We start from the raw sequence: 25,500 nt of genomic DNA, 5'->3' as shown, positions 1-25,500 counted from the left end.
AGTACAGGGAATTATACTCAATATTTTGTAATAATCTATAAGAGAAAAGAATCTGAATATATATGTATATATATGCTTGTGTATATAACTGAATCACTTTGCTATACACCGGAAATTAACATAACATTATAAATCAACTATACTTCAATAAGAAAAGTCTGATGATGATAAGTCTGCCAACATAAGAAATTGCTATTAAGTAACTGCTTTTATAAGCATCTGTTATTCTTCCTCTGATGACTCCATAGGCTCTTTTTTAGCCTTGATGTTCTACAGTTCATTACAATGTGGGTGAATATAATTTATTTTTAGTTCTCCTTTTTCAGGGTTCTGAGTGAGCTTTTGATGTAAGAACTCATGTCTCACTTCTTTTCTGGAATGTTCCTAATAAGCATATCTTCAAACAGTGCTTCTCTTCCATTCCCTCCACTCATAAGACAAGTCTTGGGGTCCTGCCCACCCTCATGTCTCTTCACTGCTTGCTTTATTTTTTAAACACCTTGCTGTCTGTGCTGTGATCTGGTTATACACCTCAGCACCCATTTCCAATGTGAAACACATTCATTCTTTCCTGTCTTTTTTTTCCTCCTAAGGTCTATAATTTCTTCTTTCTCATATTCTTCTGTTATTTATATTTCTTAATTTCTTATACTTTTTTTCTAAATAGTCTGTACATTTTTATTTTAAAATCCTTTTTAGACTTTTCACTTCAGTTCAGTTCAGTTCAGTTCAGTCGCTCAGTCGTGTCCGACTCTTTGTGACCCCATGAATCGCAGCACGCCAGGCCTCCCTGTCCATCACCAACTCCCGGAGTTCACTCAGACTCAACGTCCATTGAGTCAGTGATACCATCCAGCCATCTCATCCTCTGTCGTCCCCTTCTCCTTCTGCCCCCAATCCCTCCCAGCATCAGGGTCTTTTCCAATGAGTCAACTCTTCGCATGAGCTGGCCAAAGTACTGGAGTTTCAGCTTTAGCATCATTCCTTCCAAAGAACACCCAGGGCTGATCTCCTTATAGACTTTTAGTAAATGGTAATTTCCAAAGCCAGTTCTCATTCCAATAAGCTATCGATAGCACCAGGACAAAGCTGATGAGGACCCTGATCTTGTCACAGAGCCAGAAAACTGGCCCAGCCTTTGCATCTGCCATTGGCCCATGAACCCTGCTCTTCTGTCTGAAGCTCCTCAGGGGTGAGACAGAGCAGCATGGGAGCAGAGACATCCAACTCTTTTCAAGGGCATGAGGACATACTTCAGGTGGGGACCCTGGCTCTGTCGCCTCCCTTGTGGAACGGCTTTAATCACTCCTCCTCCTAGAACTTGAACTCTGAGTCGTTTCTTCTCGTGTATGGCTCACATCTCTTCAGGATACCTACGTTTGGAATTTCAGTTCGATTTCTGGTCTGTGGAGATGTCCCTCTTCTTTTGAGCCAGCTATGCCATTTGGTCTTATGTTAACCTTTTCCATTGCTGTAGTAATGTAGCATTCTTTAACATGAAGTGCATGAACTCCCCCAAAGACACACAGAGACCTTCAAGAGGTTTATGTACAAATAACTTATGGGCTGGAACACAGATGCTGCAGATGGATTGATAATTTGGGCACTTTCTCTGAAGGACAAAATGGATCTAGAATCTAAAAAATGTTGGTACCCTTTTGACATTATCCAGTCTATAAATACAGCCTTGGGAAATGTCCCAGTGGGTTGAGGCTGCTATAACAAGTTACTGTAGTCTGGAAGACTTCAACACACTTTGATTTCTCACAGTTCTGGAGACTGGGAAGACCAAGATCAAAGTGCTGGCAGATTTGGTGTCTGGCAGGGGCCTGCTTCCTGATTTTCAGATGGTCTTCTTTTTACTGTATCCTTACATAGCAGAGATAAGAAGCAAGCTCTCTCATACTTTTTCTTATAAGGGCACTAATCCCATTCATGAGGGGCGCCACCCTCATGACCTAATTTCCAAAGGCCCTGTTGTAGTTGCTTTGGTTTCATTTTCATTGAGTTGAGAAGGGGTGCAGGGGTGGGGGAGGGTGGGCAAATGCAAACATTCAGTCCATCAGTTCAGTTCAGTCCAGTCACTCAGTTATGTCCGACTCTTTGCGACCCCATGAATCACAGCACGCCAGGCCTCCCTGTCCATCACCAACTCCCGGAGTTCACTCAGACTCACATCCATCGAGTCAGTGATGCCATCCAGCCATCTCATCCTCTGTCATCCCCTTCTCCTCCTGCCCCCAATCCCTCCCAGCATCAGAGTCTTTTCCAATGAGTCAACTCTTCGCATGAGGTGCAGGAACAAATCTCAGGGGGGGACAAAGTCTCAGCTACAAGAATCCTCCTCTAAGTGTTATTTTTAAAGGCGGAGGAAAAGGGAAATAGCTAAGAAACAAATCAACAGTGTTCTAGAACAGAATATTGGACAGTAACTAAAAACATTTTTAAAGCAACTATGAGATGACAAGAGCAAGTGTTTGTTGATGTAATATTAAGTAAAAAAAAAAACCTCAGGAACTACAACTGTGGATATAATATGTAGCCAAAGACATATTTTAAAAAATATACATGTGCGTACATTGAATAAAAAGTCTAAGTACTATTTTCTCTATCTTTTAAGGTATATTCTCTCTTTCTTTGTTATTTTTTGTATCCCCCATGATTTCTACACCTGAACATACTTTTGTAATTAGGAAAACAAAAATCGAGGCATCTGAGAAGTCATAGCAATTCCCACTTTGAGCTCTCACTCAGTCCCAGGGGCTGCTTTTGCTGTTTCCATGAACAAGCACCAAAAAGTGTGTTCTCCTGGGAGCTGGGTCCCCCTCCTTCCCCACATCCACAGCCTGGGCACTTGAGGCCCAGAATGGTCACCCACAGCTGCTGCTCACCGAGTCCAGCCCCTCTCAGATCCCCTCACACTGCTGAGGCCCTGATGAGACCCCCAGCTCCTGCCTGCTTTTGTGACTTGCTATATATTCCGTTTCACTTGACAGGAACATCCCACATACCAGACACTGAGCCCAGAGCTCTGCGGTGCCCTTTTCTCATCCTCAGAACTCCCCCATGAAGTAGGCACTCAGTTGTGCAAATTGGGAAACAGGTTCAGAGCCATGAGACCATTTGTCCAAGGCCAGAAAAAAGAAAAGGGACTGACCCCAGAGCTCTCTAATCCCCAAGGGCCCCTTCCTTCTGCTCTGCTTCATGGCCTTTGACGGGGACGAGCTGAGGCTCCTCTGCTCTGATTAGCAGCACCCCTCATTCACTCCCCCACCCCCCCACAGCACACCATCCCAGCTCCTCCTCTTCCCATCACCCTCGTTTGCTGAGCCTTACTGAGCAGAGCCGATGCCTTGCTCCCAGTGACACCAGCTGAAGCCTGCACGGGTGTCTGAGGAACTGTAACTTTCAAAGGAAGAGAAAAACAAACATGAGACAGGGAGGCTTGACAACGTGAAATGAAAAGCCCAGAAAAAGGCCTCTTGAATCTGACACAATTTGATCAAAAGAGACAAAAAGCTAAGGGGTGAAAACGCTGTGCTGCTCTGACTTTAATATTGTGTTAAGAGCTTCAGCCTTTTTCCTCAGCAACATGGAAACAAAAAGCAGATTTCCCTGTGCTGGAGAAGGTATTGGAGAACCTCAAATTGGGTCAGTGCTACTTGGAAACTCTGGGAACTTTGGAGGCTCTGTAGGTGGGGCCCTGGGGAAAAGCCTTCCCTGGGAGGTGGCTCCCAGATTTCTGTAGACCCAGCAGAGCCTGCCTGGGGTCACCAAGAAGCAGGAGGAGGGGTCTGTACACTCTGCAGTGAAGCAGCAAAAACAAAGTCCCCGTCCGTTTACTGATATTGCGTCACATGGAAGCACGCACAGGAGACACACACAGTTCGCTGGATGAGCTATGCAGAGAAATCCCACAGGCTTCCAGCAGAGGAGAGATTTCACCATACTTGGAGGTGTGACCATTGCTATGTATCCAGCTGGCTCATCCCAGCTCACGAGAGCAGACAGTAGGCATCAAACCCAACTCTGCCTTCAGTGATCCACTGGTAGCCGGCAATCCATCATGGTGGGACTATTTACAATTTTACAAAACTCTTACAATTCACAAAGCTCTTAACAATTGCAGCATTTGCTGCAATAGGCAAATGCTATCAGCCAAGGTTATTTGTCCTCTTAGATATTCCTGAGAGTCCCCAAACCCTCTTTAAGCTAATGATTCCCAAAGACACCCATCCCCAGCAAGGACTTGTCTCTGATGTCCAGACCCATATCACCAGTTGCCTTTTGAATATTTCTTTTCAAATATAATAGTATTTTCTACAGATCAGGTCTTTCTCCCCAGTGCCTATCTTGGTCAATAATACCCCTCAAGTCACATCCTTGAAATCAACCTGGGCCCTTCTTGCTTAATGACTCTGGTCGCCGTGAAGTCCCACTAATTTTGCCTCCTCCATAACCACCCTCAGCCCCATTTCCCTCTAACTACTTTGGTCTTGCCTCTTTGGATCGCCTCCGCTTGTATAACAAACCCTTTCTCTCCCCTTCCACATCATTGCACAAATGGTTTAGACCTAAACAGTTCCTCTCCTACTTTACCCTCCCCACTGCTCATCACAGCCTTTAGAGTGATAGTCAAGCCCTTTGACATTCAGAGTCCTCTGAGATCTGGGCCCTGCCCTCTCTTCCAAAGTACCTCCGGAAACCACTTCTGCCATAGGCAGTGATCCAACACTGGAGATTAGTGTCCCCCCTACCCTCCTCGGTATGCCAAGCCCTCGTGTGCTGGCACAGAAACCATCATGCCTACTGTTCATCTGTTGACGTTCTGTTCACCCTGCAAGACCAGGCTCAGGCATATCTTTTCTGTAAGTCTTCTCTGAAGTATGCCCAACCCTCAAGGAAATTCCATTGGAGTTGCCTTTATTCTCCCCCTGGAAGGCCTGCACAGTCACGTTATTTGTGATGGTCTCTGTGCCTCCAGCTCTGGGGGGCTGGGTCATGTGGTGGTGATCTTGGAGCTCCTGCTGCATAGTCCGGGCTTCAGCACCTACTAGGATCCTGGGGAAACCTTGTGGTGTGAGGAATGAATGAAGGTCCAAGATTACACACCTAGAGAGTACCAGGACTCGATGCCTGGCCCAGGGATCTCTCTGCTGAGTGTCCCAGCTTGTCATGGGGAGAAGGGGGAATACCCATCCTGAGAGCTGGACATGTAGTTTCTGAGCTGCACGGTGAGTCTCACATTAAGAACACAATCTGGGAGAGAGAAGTCAAGACTTCTGCTGATAAACGCAGAGAAAAAGCTAAAAAATGCACAAAGTTTTTATGTAGTAAATGTCCTGTTCCTGGTGCCTTCCCTTTCTTTTTAATCACTGCCTGAAGCTGCTGTTATGTGTATAAGATCCTCAACAAGACGTTTTGCATACATAACCCACACCTCCTGTTAAACAAACAAAAAAAAATGCAAACATTCACTATATGTTTTTTCCCTCCAGTACTTGTAAATTATGCATGTTCTTGAAGATATATAATGTTAAGAATTATGAAGGGAATACACAGAGATAGAAATTGATAGTATAATAGATTTTTTTTTTTTTGCTTACTATAATAGATTATCTCATGCACCCCATTCGCCCCAATTACAAGTGTCCATTGGGCACTGGTCTATAACATCAAAATATGAACAAACCCTACTGCTCAGAATTAGACACAGGTTACATTAACTGTAACTGGCATCACCAACTCAATGGACATGAGTGAGTAAACTCCCAGAGCTGGTGATAGACAGGGAGGCCTGGTGGGCTGCAGTCCATGGGATTGCAAAGAGTTGGACACGACTGAGCGACTGAACTGACTAACTACATTAACTGTCCCCGACAACACCACCAGATTTGAAGGACGTCATGCAGAGCACAGACATGATTTAAACCCTTGCTGTGTGTCCTTGAACAAATTGGCTTCACTTTTCTGAGCCTCAGTTTTTCCATTGGTAAAAATTTTAATAATCATTCCCTAGGTGATCTGAGCTGGTTTTAGAAAAGGCAGAGGAACCAGAGATCAAATTGCCAACATCCGCTGGATCATCAAAAAGCAAGAGAGTTCCAGAAAAACATCTATTTCTGCTTTATTGACTATGCCAAAGCCTTTGACTGTATGGATCACAATAAACTGTGGAAAATTCTGAAAGACATAGGAATACCAGACCACCTCACCTGCTTCTTGAGAAACCTATATGCAGGTCAGGAAGCAACAGTTAGAACTGGACATAGAACAGACTGGTTCCAAATAGGAAAAGGAGTACGTCAAGGCTGTATATTGTCACCCTGCTTATTTAAATTATATGCAGAATACATCATGAGAAACGCTGGGCTGGAAGAAGCACAAGCTGGAATCAAGATTGCCAGGAGAAATATCAATAATCTCAGATATGCAGATGACACCACCCTTATGGCAGAAAGTGAAGAGGAGCTAAAAAGCCTCTTGATGAAAGTGAAGGAGGAGAGTGAAAAAGCTGGCTTAAAGCTCAACATTCAGAAAACGAAGATCATGGCATTTGGTCCCATCACTTCATGGGAAATAGATGGGGAAACAGTGGAAACAGTGTCAGACTTTATTTTGGGGGGCTGCAAAATCACTGCAGATGGTGACTGCAGCCATGAAATTAAAAGACGCTTACTCCTTGGAAGGAAAGTTATGACCAACCTAGACAGCATATTAAAAAGCAGAGACATTACTTTGCCAGCAAAAGTCCGTGTCTAGTCAAGGCTATGGTTTTTCCAGTAGTCATGTATGGATGTGAGATTTGGACTGTGAAGAAAGCTGAGTGCTGAAAAACTGATGCTTTTGAACCATGATGTTGGAGAAGACCCTTGAGAGTCCCTTGGACTGCAAGGAGATCCAACTAGTCCATCCTAAAGGAGATCAGTCCTGGGTGTTCACTGGAAGGACTGATGCTGAAGCTGAAATTCCATTACTTTGGCCACCTCATGTGAAGAGTTGACTCATTGGAAAAGACTCTGATGCTGGGAGGGATTGGGGGCAGGAGGAGAAGGGGACGACAGAGGATGAGATGGCTGGATGGCATCACCGACTCAATCGACATGAGTTTGGGTGAACTCCGGAAACTGGTGATGGACAGGGAGGCCTGGCGTGCTGCGATTCATGGGGTCGCAAAGAGTCAGACACGACTGAGCAACTGAACTGACTGACTGAGGTGATCTGAAAGGATAAATTGGATACTTACCACAGTGGATACTTATACCACAGTATAAACAATCACTCACACAGAGAAGGTACAAGCAATGGTATCTGGAATATTATATAGCCAATTAGAGTTATTCATGTATTTATGAAACATTCATAACAAGGCAGGGTCTAGGGGGCTGCTGAAGGGACGTTCACCAAACACATGCAGATTATAAACTGGCAGATAACCCAAGGGACAGCAGGGCTGTGTGCTGAAGAGGAGTGAAGGTCCTCAAAACAATGTTTCAAGTGGGAGAATTATTTATTCAAAATGTTCCGTTTTGCCATTATATAGTTATGGTTGACTGTTTAAGGAGGCCAAAGAGAGAGAGAGATTATAGAAGGGAACAGAAATCTAAGGTGCCCTGAGAATGCGCAGGGTGAAGACATTCCGTCGCTCCACACATTTGTGTTGTGAGTGTGCGTACGTCACAGGTGGCCCTGTGGGCTGGGGGATCGGGGGAACCAGGACAGACAAACCCTCGGGACTGACATCCACAGGCAGCTTCTCGGGGTCCCTGAGAGCAGCCAGCGAAGCCAAGCAGGTGACGCGGCAGAGGGTGCAGCAAGGCTGGCTGAGACTAGCTGGTCCGGGGAAGTGCCATCCAGGCTAGATCTGAAGGATGCCAAGGAGCCAGCCGTGGGAAACCCGGAGTGAGGGCAGAGAGACTCCCAGGTGGAGGAGCCGCCAGCAAGAAGGAGCGGGACACGCAGAGCCGTCCTCCGCGGACCCGGCCAGCCAGGCGTCACTCCACGCCAGCTCCTCACACATCTCCGAATGCCCTTGACCTCTTCTGCCGACAAGAGCATGGGAAGCCAGCATCACGGCTGGGACCTCGTAGAGCCAAGACCTTGCAGAGTGCCAGGCCCATGGCGGGGCTCCTTGCCAGGTGGCTACAGCTAAGGAAAACCTGAATGAACCAAGCAACCCATCGCCAGGGACTAAGCTGGACAGCTGGACGCCTGGACAGCAAAGATTTGGACTGTTCCTGCCCCTCGCTCTGCATAGACCTCAGCTCATGGGTCATCTCAGGACAGAGGTTGCCCCTCACTCCCTGCTGGCCCAGCCCCATTGGCTGTTCTTCACAGCACCTTCCCCACCTCATGTTTTATGTGTCTACTTGTGCCTCTGTGGACTCCCCGCCTGGACGGAGAGCTCCATGGTGCAGGGATGACTCTTTCTTTCCCCACTGCTTCCCTGCCTCCTGGGACCATGCCTGGTCCATTGCAGATGCTCCCTAGATAACGTTTCCAGTCTGTTAACGGCCTCCGGTGTCTTCCATGCCTTTCTACATTTGCCAAAAAGACAAAATAGCCAAAAAAACTTTCTTTTGAAGTAAAAAACAAAATGTGCATCAAACGAGTTACTTTTTTAAGGAAAGGGAAAGAGTGCCACCTTCTGTACCGGCCATTTTCCTTGTAAAGTCTCACGTGCCCTCAGAGTGCCTCTGGGAGGTGACATTTTCATCAGCATGAGTGTGACAAGACTTCAGGGACCAGGTGATGTGCTTTTACGGATCTCTGCACTTTGTTACCTCTCACCTTGAGGGCTGTGCACACAGCAAGCCGACAGCTTCCCGGGAGTCATTCCGTGCTTCAGATGGTGCCAGTCATTGTGAGATCAGAGAACAAAAGCACGTGTTTCTGTCTCCTAAGTTCAAAAGCCAGTGATTATATAAAGCAGAACAATTGCGATGCGCCCTTGGAAATAAAATTTTCCAGTTCTCCCTACAGAAGCCACTGCATGGGCTGAAGGGAAGAGGGGATTCATCAGGACGGCAACTGGGGGGGTGGGCTGCAGGGATGGGACACCCCCTCCACCACTGGGCCAAGGTCAGGGGGCCCCGTGGAGGCCTGATCGGGGTTGCACAGGGGCCAGTGTCTGTCTGAAGGAAGACCGACCATTGGTGTCTTCTCAGGCACTTCTGGGAGGGTCCTTCTCTAAGACTCCTAGGACAAAGGTGAGTCCCAAACAGTGGGTGGGAGTGAAACCCAGCCAGACCCTGTGGGGCTCCTGGGCACAAAAGCCTTCCTGTGTCCTGCAGTTCTTATTTATAGGAAATAAACTTCAGACATTCCCTGAGTTCCAAAGGGCAGATTCAGACAGTTGTTCCTCAGGGAAGGGTGGGGATGCAGAGACAAGGAATGAGCAGGCCAGAATGAAGCCTTGGGGAAGGGTCCTGGTTTTCCCTCAAGGGATACCCAATGGACAATATCTTCAAGCTCTTCTGCAGAACTAAAACTCCCAACAAATGGAAGATGTTAATTACTTGACAAAGCATTCCAGAGAGAAGGTCACAGTTTAACAGCCTTGAAAACCACAGAAGCTCATCAAGAGACCCCATGAGGCCAAATTAAAGAAACCACAGGCACACACCCTGATCCTTATCAGCAACTCACCCCTGAACCATTGTTATAAAACTCCTCACCCAAGCCCCCAGGGTTGAGACACACTGCTTTTGAGGGCACAACCCTGCTCTGTCCTCCTTTGCCTGGCACCCAAAGGTGCCAAGTTTCTACTTCACCCAAAACTCTGCTTCCAAAATTTGATCCAGCACCAGTGCCCAGGAGGCCAAGCTTTTGGCATCAGAGGGAGAAAGGACAAAAACTCAGAGTCAAAGAGAGAGGCAGAGAATAAGTTCAAGGCCAAGGCCTCTCAGGGGTGGAATATTCCCCCTATGCTTATTTTGCAGATCAGGAAAATGATACTCAGGAAAGCTAATGGCCTGTACAAATAGATGTGATGGGAAAACAGTTTGACTTCACATATCGTTGACTCCAAAGTTCCTGAGCTTTCCACCTCACCCAGCTACCTGCACCAAGAGGTAACACTGATCAAAATCCATTTCCTGCTAGTCACAAACCGTCCTTGTGTTCATTAACGACGCTTCAAGTGAGCCGAGAACCAAGGTTTCTCAGAGGGATGTGCTGGTGGTTCCACATTTGGCCACCAGAGGGCACCAGCAACACACAGATCTGCTTGCCTCATCCTTCCAGGCGGGGCTACCCCAAGCCAGACATCATTGTGAGCTGTGCCCTTGTCCTCTCCCTTTTCTTCTTTTTCTAAAATCTTTTTTATTGCATTATTTTTTTTATTGTCCTCTCAATTTGGTAGATGAATATTCTATTTTTTTTAATTAATTAATCTTTTTTTTTTTTTTGGAGTATAGTTGCTTTACAACATTTTCTTAGTTTCTGCTGTTCTGCAAAATGAATCAGCTATTCTGCTAAGTCGCTTCAGTCGTGTTTGACTCTGTGCGACCCCATGGACTGTAGCCCGCCAGGCTCCTCTGTCCGTGGGATTCTCCAGGCAAGAATGCTGGAGTGGTTAGTTATGCCCTCCTCCAGGGGATCTTCCCTATCCAGGGATCAAACCAGCATCTCTTACATCTCCTACACTGGCAGGCAGATTCTTTACCACCGAGCCACCTGGGAATTAGCTACACATATACATAATCCCCTCTTTTTTTAAATTTCCTTCCCATTTATGTCACCACAGAGTACTGAGTAGAGTTCCCTACGCTATATGGTCAATTCTCATTAGTTTATCTATTTTATAGATAGAATGCACATGTCAATTCCAATCCACCCCATGCCCTCTTAGCCTCTTGGTATCCATAAGTTTGTGTCTCTACATCTGTGTCTCTATTTCTACTTTGCATATAAGTTCATCTATACCATTTTTCTAGATTCCACATACATGTGTTTATAAATATTTGTTTTTCTGACTTACTTCAGTCTCTGTGACAATCTCTAGGTCTATCTATCTCTCTGCAAATGGTAGTTTCATTTCTTTTTATGGCTGAGTAATAGTCCATTGTATAAATGTTGTTGTTTAGTCACCAAGCCCCGTCCCACTCTTGGCAACCCCATCGACTGCAGCATGCCAGGCATCCCTGTCCCTCACCATCTTCCAGATTTTGCCCAAGAACATGTCCAATGAATTGGTGATGCCATCAACTATCTCATCCTCTGTTGCCCTCTTCTCCTTCTGCCTTCAATCTTTCCCAGCATCAGGGTCTTTTCCAAAGAGTTGGCTGTTCACATCAGGTGTCCAACCACCTGGGCTTATATACCCAGGCTTCCCAGGTGGCTCAGCAGTAAAGAATTACCTTCAGGAGGTGCAGTTTCGATCCTTGCATCAGGAAGATCCCCTGGGGGAGGGCATGGCAACCCACTCCAATATTCTTGCCAGGGAAAATCCCACAGACAGAGGAGCCTGGCGGGCTACAGCCCATAGGGTCACAAAAAGTCAGACATGACTGAAGCAACTGAACATTCCAGATATATACCCAGGAGTAGGATTGCAGGGTCATATGGTAGTTCTATTTTTAATTTTTTAGGGAACCTCCATACTGTGTTCCATAGTGTCTGTATCAATTTACATTCTCACCAACAGTGAAAGAGGGTTCCTTTTCACCACAGCCTCTCCAGCATTTATTTTTTGTATACCTTTTGATGATGGCCATTCTGACTGGTGTGAGGTGATACCTCATTGTAGTTTTGATTTTCATTTCTCTAATAATTAGCGATGTTGAATATCTTTTCATGTGTTTATTACCCATCCGTATGTCTTCTTTGGAGAAATGTCCATTTAGGTCTTCTGCCCATTTTTTGATTGGTTGTTTGTTTTTATATTGAGCTGCATGAATTGTTTGTATATTTTGAAGATTAATCCTTTGTCTGTTGTTTCATGCGTAATTATTTTCTCCCATTTTGAGAGTTTTTGTGTGTGTGTGTGTCTTGATTATGCTTTCCTTTGCTGTGCAAAAGTTTTTAAGCTTAATTAGGTCTCATTTCAGAGAAGGCACTGGCAACCCACTCCAGTACTCTTGCCTGGAAAATCCCATGGACAGAGGAGCCTGGTAGGTTGCAGTCCATAGGGTCACGCAGAGTCAGACATGACTGAGCGACTTCACTTTCACTTTTCACTTTCATGCATTGGAGAAGGAAATGGCAACCCACTCCAGTGTTCTTGCCTGGAGAATCCCAGGGACGGGGGAGCCTAGTGGGCTGCCATCTCTGGGGTCGCACAGAGTCAGACACGACTGAAGCGACTTCGCAGCAGCAGCAGCAGGGCTCATTTGTTTACTTTTGCTTTTATTTTAACTACTCTAGGAGATGGGTCAAAAAAGATCCTGCTGTGATTTATGTCATAGAGTGTTTCTCTAACAGTTTCATGATGTCTGCCCTTACATTCAGGTCTTTAATTAATCCATTTTGAGTTTATTTTTGTGTATGGTGTTCAGGAGTGTTCTAATTTTATTCTTTTACATGTAGTTGTCTAACTTCCAGCATCACTTATTGAAGAGGCTCTTTTCTCTATTTTATATTCTTGCCTCCTTTGTTATAGATTAATCATATGCATGGGTTTATCTCTTTCCTCTATTTTATATTCCTGCCTCCTTTATTATAGATTAGATGATCATATGCATGGGTTTATCTCTGGGCTTCCTATCCTGTTCCATTGACCCATATTTCTGTCTTTCTACCAGCACCATACTATCTTGATTAGTATAGCTTTGTAGTATAGTCTGAAGTCAAGGAGCCTGATTCCTCCAGCTCCATTTTTCTTTCTCAATATTGCTTTAACTATTCATGGTTTTTTGTGTTTACATACAAATTGTGAGTTTTTTTGTTCCAATTCTGTGGGGGGAAAAATTCTGTGGTGGGAGGGGGGCGAATTTGAAAGGGATTGCCTTGAATCTGTAGATTGCTTTGAGGAGCACAGTCATTTTCACAATATTGATTCTTCCAATTCAAGAACATGGTATATCTCTCCATTGCTTTGTGTTGTCTTTGATTTCTTTCACCAGGATCTTATTTGTTTGATTTCTTTCACCAGGATCTTATTTGTTTTTTCTGAGTACAGGTCTTTTGCCTCTTTAGGGAGATTTATTCCAAAGTAATTTATTATTTTTGTTGTAATGATAAATAAGATTATTTCCTTAATTTCTCTTTCTGATCTTTCATGGTTAGTGAATAGGAATACACAAGATTTCTGTGCATTACTTTTGTATTCTTCACCTTTACCAAATTCACTGATGAGCTCTAGTAGTTTTCTGGTGGCATCTTTAGAATTTTCTATGCATAGTATCATGTTGTCCGCAAACAGTGACAGTTTTACTTCTTTTCTAATTTGAATACCTTTTATTTCTTTTTCTTCGATTACCATATCTAGAACCTCTAAAGCTATGTTGAATAATAGGGGCGAGAGTGGACATCATTCTCTTGTTCCTGATCTTAGAGAAAATGCTTTCAGTTTTTCATCACTGACAAAGGTATTTGCTGTGGGTTTGTTGTATATGGCCTTTTTTAATGTTTAGTTTCCCTAGGCCCACTTTTTGGAGAGTTTTGGGTTTTTTTAATCATAAATGGATGTTGAATTTTGTCAAAAGCTTTTTCAGCATCTATTGAGATGATCATATGGTTTTTATTCTTCAGTTTCTTAGTATGGAGTATCACAATGATTGATTTGCATATATTAAAGAAGCCTTGCATCCCTGGGATAAATCACACTTGATCATGATATATGATCCTTTTAATGTGTTGTTCAAATCTGTTTGCTTTTGTTTTGCTGAGGACTTTTGCATCTATGTTCATCAGTGATATTGGTTTGTAATTTTTGTATGCGTGGATATTTTTGTCTGGTTTTGTATGAGGGTGATGGTGGCCTCATAGAATGGGTTTTGGTATATTCTTCCCTCAGTAATTTTTTGAAAGAGTTTGGGAAGGATAAATGTTAACTCTTCTCTAAATATCTGATAGAATTCACCTGTGAAACCATATAGCCCTGGACTTTGTTTGGCAGAAGATTTTTAACCACAGTTTCAATTTCATTACTTGCAATTTGTCTTTCAAATTTTCTAGTTCTTCCTGATTCAGTCTTAGAAGGCTATACCTTTCTAATAATTTGTCCACTTTGTCAAGGTTGCTCATTTCATTGGCAATGAAAAAGTAAAACTATAAATATATTAAAAATTCTTTAAACAAAAGAAAAATAATATAAAAGCAACAGAATAAAGTGAAACAAAAAAAAAAAGTAGTACTAACAATATTTTCCTGGGGCCTCAGCTATCTGTCCTTGCTCCAACAGTGAGCCACAGCCTCCCTCACCTCCTCACGAGATGCTCCCTGACATCCAGGTAGGTCTCTGGACGCACTGTGGGCACATCAGACTCTGACTTGGCGCCCCCCCCCCCCCCCCTGCATATGTGTGCTGTGCTGAACTGTACTTAGTCGCTCAGTCATGTCTGACTCTTTGCGACCCCATAGACTGTAGCCTGCCAGGCTCCTCTGTCCATGGGGATTCCCCAGGAAAGAATACTGGAGTGGGTTGCCATGCCCTCCTCCAGGGGATCTTGCCAACCCAGGGATTAAACCCAGGTCTCTCGCATTGCAGGCAGATTCTTTACCATCTCAGCCACCAGGGAAGCCCAAGAATACTGGAGTGGGTAGCCCATCCTTTCTCTGGGGTATCTGCCTGACCCAGGAATCAAACTGCAACCTCCTGCATTGCCAGCAGATTCTTCACCAGCTGAGCTACCAGGGAAGCCCACTCCCATGTATACTTGCCCCCAAAGTCCACAACTGCTAAAGCTTGACTGGTCTCAGTTGTGGAGACACTCCGTGTCTGTTCAGACATTCCACAGATGCAGGGTTTACCAGGTCCATCGCAGGGACTTGATCTGCAGCTCGCCGAATGCACAGAGAGCTCTCTTCCTCTTCCTCATTGCACAGCCCCTGGGGCTCAGCTTTGGCTTTCATCCCCTCTGCATGCGGCCACCAACTCTGCTTGTGGGCCACCCCAGGGGTCTGTTCTCTGCCCAGGAGAGAGGGGATGAAACAGTGGCTGATTGGGGAATCCCAAGTCACTCAGACCGGGGAGGGATAAGGTGGCTACAACTGGGACTAGAATGCAATGCTTGTGGCAGCAGAGACCAGCAGGAACAGACTGGGATGCACCTGTCGCTGTCCTACAGAAGCTGGCCCTGGACTGCGGCACTCACAGCAGTGGTGGGCCACGCAGGCTCCCAAGAAGCCGTGGGCAGTGGCCTGCGTTCACTTGCAGGACCCTCAGTGGCAGTGGCAGCAGCGGTAGCAGTCGGGGTCTGCCTCTGGTGTCCGAGATGGCAGCTGCAACTCGTGCCACCCCCTTGAGCTCCTGTAGGTGGTGCCCAGCCACCTGTGAGTGCACTGAGAAAGAGTCCCTCCTTTCATTATCCTCGTGTCTAATTCACAGCCCACTCCACAGTGGGTGTGAGTGTAAGTAGGCCTTGTTGGGGAGCAGAGTGCCTGCAGCTGGTGGGAGTTTGGAGTCTCCACTGACAAGCTACAAGTGTTGTCAGCCAGTCGCTAAGTCGTGTCCGATGCCTTACGACCCCATGGACCGCAGCACACCAGGCTCCTCTGTCCTTCACTCTCTCTCTTAGAGTTTTCTCAGATGTGTGTCCACTGAGTCAGTAATGCTAGCTAACAATGGCATCCTCATCCCTCCTCCTCCTGCCTTCACTCTTTCCCAGCATCAGGGTCTTTTCCAATAAGTTGGCTCTTTGCACCAGGTGACCACTGAAATTTCTCCAAATCTGGCCAAGGACCATCTCTCCCAATACCAGGAGTTCTTTGACAGGCAGATTGACCCCCAACATCATGGAATTAAAAGTGGTGTGGGTCCCAGGAATCTGCATTTATACAAAGTGCAGAAGATTCTGAAGCCAAATAAACTTTGAGAACCCCTGCATTTCAGCACAGAAAGCACGACTGCCCAGGTCAGCCTCACCCAGTTGCAGTGAGGCCCCTGCGGGGAGAAACCACTTACCCAAAGCCACACGCTCGCCGGCAGCGGGGCCAGGACGCATCCCCGGTGCTGCCTGCTGCATGCTGTTGGTGGGGCCCCCTGGGCTTCTGGCGAGGTCTAGTTCCTCTGGGGTCCTCCCTGTAGGTAGCACCCCTGAAAGAATGAGGTATTTGGGCCTCACAGAGTCTTAATCATAGGACCCCAAGAATCTTCTATTGGGGGGGGGTGGATTTTCCTGTACCTTTCCCAGCCAGACTTCCAAAGTCCCTGAAATAGAGTTTAAAAATCAAATTAGGTTCCTGTTGGAAGCAGAAAGGGAGGCAAGTCCACAGCTGTTTAATGATGCCGTTCTACTTAGAAAATATCCCAACTCCTTAATGTCCAGGGCTGTCCTTTCTAGAACGTTCCAACCAAGCCAGATCCATTCCTGCAGTGATAAGAGAGCGGAGGCATGGGCCACTCCACCCCCAAGAAAACCATGGTAGGTGTACTCTGACAGAGAGAAGGTAAGGAAAGGTGGTGACTTGGTGGTGAAATGAGTGAGGGGAGGGAGAAGGCGGGAAGAGATGGAGACCCTCTAGTCTCGTCTGAACAGCGCCGCGAAGTGGGCACCACTGGAGTCAGACCTCTGTCGGGGTGTGACTTCTGGAGCTGCGTCTCCGAGCCCTGAGGCGCAGAAGATGAGGCGAGGTAAGGTCACTGCAGTGACGGTTATTGAAACAGAGCCGGTCTCGACAGAGCACACTGGCGTTCATCATCACCAAGAAAACACATTCCGTCACATCTGCCTACCGCTGCCTTGCTCCTGGGATCTCAGCCGATGCCCGGGGCAGACGTACAGTTTGAGGGTAGTCTTTCGTACTTCAGATTGGTGCCTGCACTTGGCTGGGTTGCTTTGTGTTTAGCAGTGGGCTGCTTCAAGGAAACCGGAGATGTTGAAGGAACTAGAACATTTGGAGAGTTTCTTTGAGAATTCTTCAAATATCCAAGAGCAGTCAGACAGAGGAGGATCAGATTGGGTTTAGATGAAGTAGTCTAATGGGTGTAAGTTAAAGAGAAGGACGTTTAAACTCCATAAAATTAGTTCAACCAAATTCACAGGCCATCTCTAACACCTCTTAACCAGGGGCTGGACCCATCTATGATGATTTCAAGAAGAGTGTAGAGGGTTTGTTGATGAATTTTTTAAAAAATTTTATATATTTATTTTACCAGAATTGAAGAAAAATGTAATTGCACTTTCAGTTCTTTATGGTAGTAATACAAAATTGTATTTTTTGGTGAAGTTATAATCTATATTTTTTAAGTTAACTGATGTAAAGAAACATTAAATAAATAATATTAAAGCTAGTACCCAGAAAGTGCAAACACTGCATACAGTAAGAGACTGGCTGTCTGGGAAACGCTGAGCTCTTGGTGTTGATTTGTGGGCACAGATAGCTGCTATAACAAAGAAGCCTTTTGTCTCAGTGGCTGGGGCATTCTGTCACAAGAGGAACCCCCAGTAGACTACATATCTTGCTATTCACACACAAGGTATAGCCTTCTCCCCTCAAATCGGGCTGACTCTGGGACTCGCCCTCATTCAGAGTGTGCCACAGAAGCGACGCTGGGTCCATTTCAAGCCTCACCCTTAGGAAGTTCTGGCCGGTTCCAGTTTTCCACTCTTCGGAGCCCTAAGCTCCAGAGAAATAAAGCTATGCTGTTAGAGTGACCAATGAAAAACCACAGGAGAGGCCACGAGGAAAGAGAGAGGTCTTGGTGCTACAGGGAGAAAGAAAGCAGCCCTCATCTTAGTGTCCTGAATGAATCCAGCCTTGTCATCCCACCAGTTGAACATGCCAGTTGCAAGTGTAAGCAGCCCCAAGACCCAAGACCAGCCCATATGCAGAGCTGTGTGCAATTAAACATAGCTGGGGTCTCCCTGGAGGCTCAGCTGGTAAAGAGTCTGCCTGCAATGCAGGAGCTAGCTGCTGCTAAGTCGTTCAGTCGTGTCCAACTCTGTGTGACCCCATAGACGGCAGCCCACCAGGCTCTGCCATCCCACAATGCAGGAGACCCCAGTTCAGTTCCTGGGTGGGGAAGATCCCCTGGAGAAGGGATAGGCTACCTACTCTGGTATTCTTGCCTGGAGAATCCCCATGGACAGAGGAGCCTGGCAGGCTACAGTCTATGGGGTCGCAAAGAGTCAGACATGACTGAGTGACTGAGCACAGCACAGCACAAACACAGCTGTTGTTTTAAACCACTAGGTTTTGAGATGGCTTGTTATGCAATAAAAGATAATAATCAAAAGGTTGTTTTGAGGTGATGCAGGCTTCTTTCTCACTCACAATATTTTCACTGTGGGCTGAGAGCTGGGTGATGCTCTGCTCCATGCCACAATTCAGGGATTCAGTATCCTTCAATAGGGTGGCTCAACCATCTTCCAGGGTCTTGGCATGCTCATTCAGATCCTCTACAGCTGGCCACAGAGAAGGATTGTTCAGGATGCTTGGCTAGCGAAGGAGGGTGTGGTGAGGCCTGAAAATGGCAACAATTAAATAGGACAAGAACTCAGGCATATGGCCCCACCTGACTTAAAGGGGACTGGAAAATATGGCTGAACCATGTGACCAGTATAGAGAGGAAAAGTAGAGATTTGGAGAGCCTTGGGAATACCAGACCACCTGACCTGCCTCTTGAGAAATCTGTATGCAGGCCAGGAAGCAACGGTTAGAACTGGACATAGCACAACAGACTGGTTCCAAATACGAAAAGGAGTACGTCAAGGCTGTATATTGTCACCCTGCTTATTTAACTTATATGCAGAGTACATCATGAGAAACGCTGGACTGGAAGAAACACAAGCTGGAATCAAGATTGCCGGGAGAAATATCAATAACCTCATATATGCAGATGATACCACCCTTATGGCAGAAAGTGAAGAGGAACTAAAAAGCCTCTTGATGACAGTGAAAGAGGAGAGCGAAAAAGCTGGCTTAAAGCTCAACATTCAGGAAACAAAGATTATGGCATCCAGTCCCATCACTTCATGGGAAATAGACGGGGAAACAGTGGAAACAGTGTCAGACTTTATTATTTTGGGCTCCAAAATCACTGCAGATGGTGACTGAAGCCATGAAATTAAAAGACGCTTACTCCTTGGAAGAAAAGTTATGACCAACCTAGATAGCATATTCAAAAGCAGAGACATTACTTTGCCGACTAACGTCCATCTAGTTAAGGCTATGGTTTTTCCTGTGGTCATGTATGGATGTGAGAGTTGGACTGTGAAGAAGGCTGAGCGCCGAAGAATTGATGCTTTTGAAATGTGGTGTTGGAGACGACTCTTGAGAGTCCCTTGGACTGCAAGGAGATCCAACCAGTCCATTCTGAAGGAGATCAACCCTGGGATTTCTTTGGAAGGAATGATGCTGAAGCTGAAACTCCAGTATTTTGGCCACCTCCTGTGAAGTGTTGACTCATTGGAAAAGACTGTGATGCTGGGAGGGATTGGGGGCAGGAGGAGAAGGGGACAACCGAGGATGAGATGGCTGGATGGCATCACGGACTCGATGGACATGAGTCTGAGTGAACTCCGGGAGTTGGTGATGGACAGGGAGGCCTGGTGTGCTGCGATTCATGGGGTTGCAAAGAGTCGGACACGACTGAGCGACTGAACTGAACTGAACCGAACCATCTCTTCACATATGTTATTAAAACATATGCATACATACACCACACTATTGACATAGTGAGGCGAGTCTTGGGCTACAATATGAATAAGTGATTTGGGACCCTAAAAAAAAAGCAGTGAGCTTTACCTGGAGTCAGCTGGCCAGTCATCAAATTCATGGAATGGCTGGTAGCATCTGACCTGGGTTTTGAAGGATGACTAAGAGTATTCCAGCCAGAAGGGGAAGGTGAATCTAGGCAGAGGGTAGATGGCCATGAAAGGATGCACTGGATGCAGGAAGCAATGAAGGAAACAGCCACAAAATAAATAAGACTGTGCTTGGAGGACCTGATTTGAGGCTTCAGAGTTGGGGTACTTTAGAGGATCCTGGGGTCCTGTAATGAACCTTTAGTTTGAACCCATTGTGATCTAGGTTCAGTTATTTGTTAACCAAATAGTTAAGAGTCCTGGTAAATAATGTTTTCTAACGTAAAATTCTAGGATTATTTGTTTCTAAACAAATAACATCCATCACATCATCCAAGGCCATCACCCAAGAGTGAAGTGGGAGACAGCTAGATAATAAACACAAAGTATCCACAGCCAGATCTTTACCACTGGTCCCCACTGTCAGAGCCCTTGATTAACTACTCTGTTACCTATTCCTCAGAGTCAAAGTGTTTCCATCTCTGAACCTCTGGCTCGCCTTCTGTCAATGGGCATTGTAGAAGACATATCATGGGGGCATCCCTTTAGCTCCAGCTGGAACAATGCCATCCCAAAGGACTCACTTCTGGCCACAGATGATTGGTTGAGATGTAGCCACCTGACCCTTGATAAGTCTATCATATTCTTTGCTATTAGAACTAGAACCAGAGACACAAAATCTCCAGGTGGGGGTGCAATGGGGGTGGGGGTGGGAGTTGGGAGGTGTGGGGTGGGAGTTGGGGGGTACAGGGGTGGGGTGGGGGGTGTTGATAAGCCTGGGGGTGGGCAGGGGAGGGGGGTGTTGATAAGCCTGCAGTTGACAGCCTGGGACTTAGGATACATTTTCAGCAAGGTGCAAGCTGGAAAGTTGATAATTGGAAACTCATCTTCAGAGAAAGACTGGAGAAGAAACAGATTATCAGAGAAATCATACAGCCCAAGAATTGAAAGGAAGAAGTGGTCCAATGCATTTCTACTTCTCATGACACCCAACTCAATGTCCTGCTTTTGTTTTTCATGATACTCCCTTGTAACCTACTGAGAAGCCACCTTTTCTTAGATAAGTTGAATAGGTTACTGTTCTTTGCAAAATAAATTAGTCCTGGCCTCAAGGAGATCCAACCAGTCCATCCTAAAGGAGATCAGTCCTGGGTGTTCATTGGAAGGACTGATGTTGAAGCTGAAACTCCAATACTTTGGCCACCTGATACAAAGAGCTGACTCATCTGAAAAGACCCTGATGCTGGGAAGGATTGAGGCAGGAGGAGAAGGGGAAGACAGAGGATGCGATGGTTGGATGGCATCACCGACTCGATGGACATGAGTTTGGGTGGACTCTGGGAGTTGGTGGTGGATGGGGAGGCCTGGCGTGCTGCGATTCATGGGGTGCAAAGAGTCAGACACAACTGAGTGACTGAACTGAACTGAAGTGAGGAAAAAACAATTTACTGGGGCTATTGCAAGAGTAGTATTGTCATAATATAAAAGTATGAGTACACTGGGTATAAAAATATCTTATGGGACCATTGTGTAGATTACATGGGATTATCCATGAAATGCACAGTTCCTGGCACATATCAGACACTTCCCCCACCAAATACCATTCTATTATTATGACCACTCTGGTTCTTCCCACAGCCTCTCTTACACACACATTCCTGAGCATGTGACCTTATTGAAGGTTTAATAGCGAGTGGGAGAAGGGCATTTACCTCAGCTCACACACCACTGCCAACTTAAAATCCCAATACACATTCTCTTCTCCAAAGACCCTTCCCAGCCATGGCCCACCAAGTATTTTTCTCTTTGTGTTCTCCCAAGAAGGCCCCAGATACATGACTTCTTCTCTCCCTCCAGGATTACCAGCTGCACCCCAAACTTGCACACCCAGCTCCATCCAGGTACTCAGCAGAGCAAAGGCCCTCCACCACAGCAGTGAATTATATGGCACAGCTTGCCCCCCATTATGCTAACCTTGACCACTGAGACTAAGCAGGTCCTGTGCTGGCTCCAGGGTCTGCCCATAGGATGAAGCCAGATCCAGCTCTGCCAAGAGACCAACAGGACAGAACATCAGCTCCCATCAAGAACGAAGGTCTAATTCCATCTCTTCATAACAGATGCTACGTGACACTGATGGGTCAGCCCTCCCTTGGTCTCCCCCCACACTGCCCTCTCTCTCACCTCCCTTGCCTGTTTTAAGGATTAATGATGTCACATCAGGCAACTGCCAAGTTGTCAGTGAAGGAGGTGGAGCCTTAATGGAGTATTAGGTCTAATCAACAAGAACTGACAAAAGGGGAAGGAAGCCTGAGGCCTGTCCTATAAGGAATATGCTCTGTCTCCAAAGATGGAGAGAAGTCTGGCAGTAGAGGGGGTGGTGAAGCTGAGAGAAATCCTTCCAGTGAACCAGATGTGCCTTGACATGTCTTATGTCTCATTCTCCACAAAGCTCCAAGACAAATTAAATGTGCCTGATGAACAGGAAGTGGGCATGCCTGTGAGTTTTGAAATGAGAAGGAGCTGCCAGCCCACATCACAATTAAGCTAAAATAGAACCTCAGTGACTTTTGGTTAAACATACTGGTTAACTTAATTTCATGCCCATAGACTACAATTTGACCATGCAGCCCACCAAACAATTATTTTATCAGCCCCAGGAACCATGATGCACATAAGTTTTCAGCTTGCTCAATATCATTGAGCAAATTGCAGCCTTTCTAAAACAGATAAATCACTAATATCCACTGATGACTTCAGATTTCATTATCACCTAAGTTTCAAGTTGGAAATTCTCATATTTTTGTACTGTTAGGCTGAGAACATTAGAAGGCTATATGTTGGAAAAAGACATTATATTTCTTTTTTATTGTGACAGGCAAACACAGGAATGTGTGTCCATGTCCAGTGATCACTAGATAAATGCAAACTGAAAAGACAACAAAATGTCATTTTCATTTAGTAAACTAGCAAAAGCTAAAACATCTGATAGTTCCTCTTGTTGGTAAAAATGGAGGCAGACAGAAACACTCTCACACTGTTGTCACTGAAAAGTAGTACAACCATTTAAAAAATAGCACAACCTCTCCAAAACTGGAAAGTATATTCACTCTGAGTATGCTTTCTACTGCCAGAAATTTTCCTACCACTATAGGTAGCATACGTTTGAATTCTATACAGTGGTCAGTATAAGTGAGCTGGATATACATAGAGCAATATGGGAATGATTCCAAAAATACAATGTATTTAAAATTAGAAAAGGAATGAATTTAAAGCATAAACTAAATATAAATATACCCCCAAACAATATTAACTATTTGGAGATACCAATAATAGAAATGAAAGGTGGGTAGAAAGGATACATGTGGTACACAAGAGAATTGATGCCTGTGGTGAAAAATAATGGTAATGAAAATGGTGATAAGTGAAAAGTAATAAAAATTTAAAAATAAACATGGACATAATGCCATGCTGTGAATTAAGGGACATAATGGACTTGGTCAGGTATAACCTGATTCTGAAAAAAAGAAAAATTTACAGTAATGACAACAAAAGCTTCCACCTATTCTTGCCTAAACATACAGAATATACAGGTTCAAAAATGTTTATTGAGACATTTGATGTACCAGCAATAGGTTGAAAACATTCTAAATGTCAATCAGTATAGGTTGGATAAATTAGCTTACCTCTACTCAACAGCGCACAAAGCAGCCGTGCACAGATAATGAGGTGACTATATTAACTATATAGAATGTTCTGTAAGTATATAGTCAAGTTGTAAAAATGACATGCAGTGTAAAAGGAGATAACATAGATGACCTGGAAGATTTTAATCTCTTCCTCCTGTGAATAGCTTAGTAAGCATACTGAGCCATCAGTTCTGAATTTAATCAGTGGGGAAAAAAAAAAAAAAAAGGCTGATTTCCAATCTTCCAATCACTGGGCCAAAGAGGATCCCCTTTTCTATAAAGGTCATTTCTTCAACAAGGAAAGTCCCATTATAACATGGTCACCTAGATGATTCCCTGATATTTCCATAAACATGATAGGCTATTTTAAGAATGGGTTTCCTGTCCTGAATCCTTTCCTAAAATATTCCTAGTCAGACTATGCCTAGATGAATCTGAGTATAATTGGAATTTCAAAATGAGAAGAAAGAAAAATAGGGTAGAATAAATATATGAAAAGATGATTGAGAACTGTCCAAAGACATCTATCATGTATCCAAAAACCTGAAAGAACTGCAGCAGAATAAATACTCCTCCCACCCAAATCCTTCCCAAATGCCTACACACAACATATTCAACCTAGTGAAAACCAAAGATAAAAAGGAAATCTTGGAGGCAGCTGAGAAAAATTACACTAAGTACAGAGTATCAAAGATATGAATTATAGCAAGATTTTTATCAGAAACTGTGCAAAATCAGAAGACATCTTTAAAGGGGCAAAGGAGAAAAAGAACCATCAACCTGGAATTCCATTCCTAGAGGAAAATACTCTTTCAAAAATGGAGATAAGGCAATATGCTTCTGGCTGTGATGGAGTAACAGGGAGAGAATCTATATTCCCAACTTAACTAGAAAAACAAATAAAATATATTGAAAATTGGTTTTCACATATTAGAAAACATTTGGCAATGTCAAATGGTCTAATGTCCTCATAAATGGGGTTCCAAAAGGATGTGCATGGCAGGACAGTGGGTGCAAGGGACAGAAAAAAATATTTGAAGAAATACTGACCAAATGTTTCCCAATTTGAAAACCCACAAGTCCAGGCAACTAGAACACCAAGCAAAATTAACAAAGAAAAGCATCATTATTGTATTATTAAAACTAACAATAAAGATAAAATCCTTGAAGAAATAATTTCTCTTACAAACATTACTAGCCTAAATATTTCAACAAGAAATGTTACTCGGGGAAAAGGAAAATTATGTCAACTGGAAATTTGGAATGAAGAACATGAGATATCATCTCTGTCAGAATGGCTATTATAAAAAGACAACAAATAACAAACTGTTGGTGAGAATGTGGAGAAGAGAGACTCCCAGTTCACTGTCGGTAGGAACGTAAATGAATGCAGCCACTATGGAAAATAGTATGGAGGTTCCTCAAAAAATTAAAAATAGAACTACCAAATGATCCAGAAATTCCACTTCTGGGTATTTTTCTGAAGAAAACAAAAACACTAATTCAAAAAGAATCATACACCCCAGTGTTCATAGTAGCACAATTTATAATAGCACAGATACAAAAACAAACTAAGTGTCAGCTGCTGCTAATTCACGTCAGTCTTGTCCGACTCTGTGTGACCCCATAGATGGCAGCCCACCAGGCTCCCCCATCCCTGGGATTCTCCAGGCAAGAACACTGGAGTGGGTTGCCATTTCCTTCTCCAACGCATGAAAGTGAAAAGTGAAAGTGAAGTTGCTTAGTCATGTCTGATTCTTAGCAACCCCATGAACTGCAGCCCACCAGGCTCCTCCATCCATGGGATTTTCCAGGCAAGAGTACTGGAGTGGGGTGCCATTGCCTTCTCCAGGGAATCTTCCCAATCTAGGGATGAAAACTATGTCTACTGCATTAGCAGG

The 25,500-nt window shown here is 44.7% G+C and overlaps 1 long non-coding RNA gene across 1 annotated transcript; it reads left to right on the top strand.

The window, feature by feature from the left end:
* Window positions 1-4,943: 4,943 nt before the first annotated feature.
* LOC120860968 lies at window positions 4,944-25,276 on the top strand. The gene is made up of 4 exons (XR_005720469.1): window positions 4,944-4,955; window positions 7,449-7,455; window positions 10,170-10,179; window positions 25,182-25,276. It is a non-coding gene; the product is annotated as an uncharacterized LOC120860968 (long non-coding RNA).
* The last annotated feature ends 224 nt before the right edge of the window (window positions 25,277-25,500 follow it).

This window comes from Oryx dammah, unplaced genomic scaffold, assembly GCF_014754425.2.
Source record: "Oryx dammah isolate SB20612 unplaced genomic scaffold, SCBI_Odam_1.1 HiC_scaffold_11210, whole genome shotgun sequence".
Lineage (NCBI taxonomy): Eukaryota > Metazoa > Chordata > Mammalia > Artiodactyla > Bovidae > Oryx > Oryx dammah.
The sequence above is the reverse complement of the archived record's forward strand: the minus strand, read 5'-3'. Positions and strand labels throughout refer to the sequence as shown.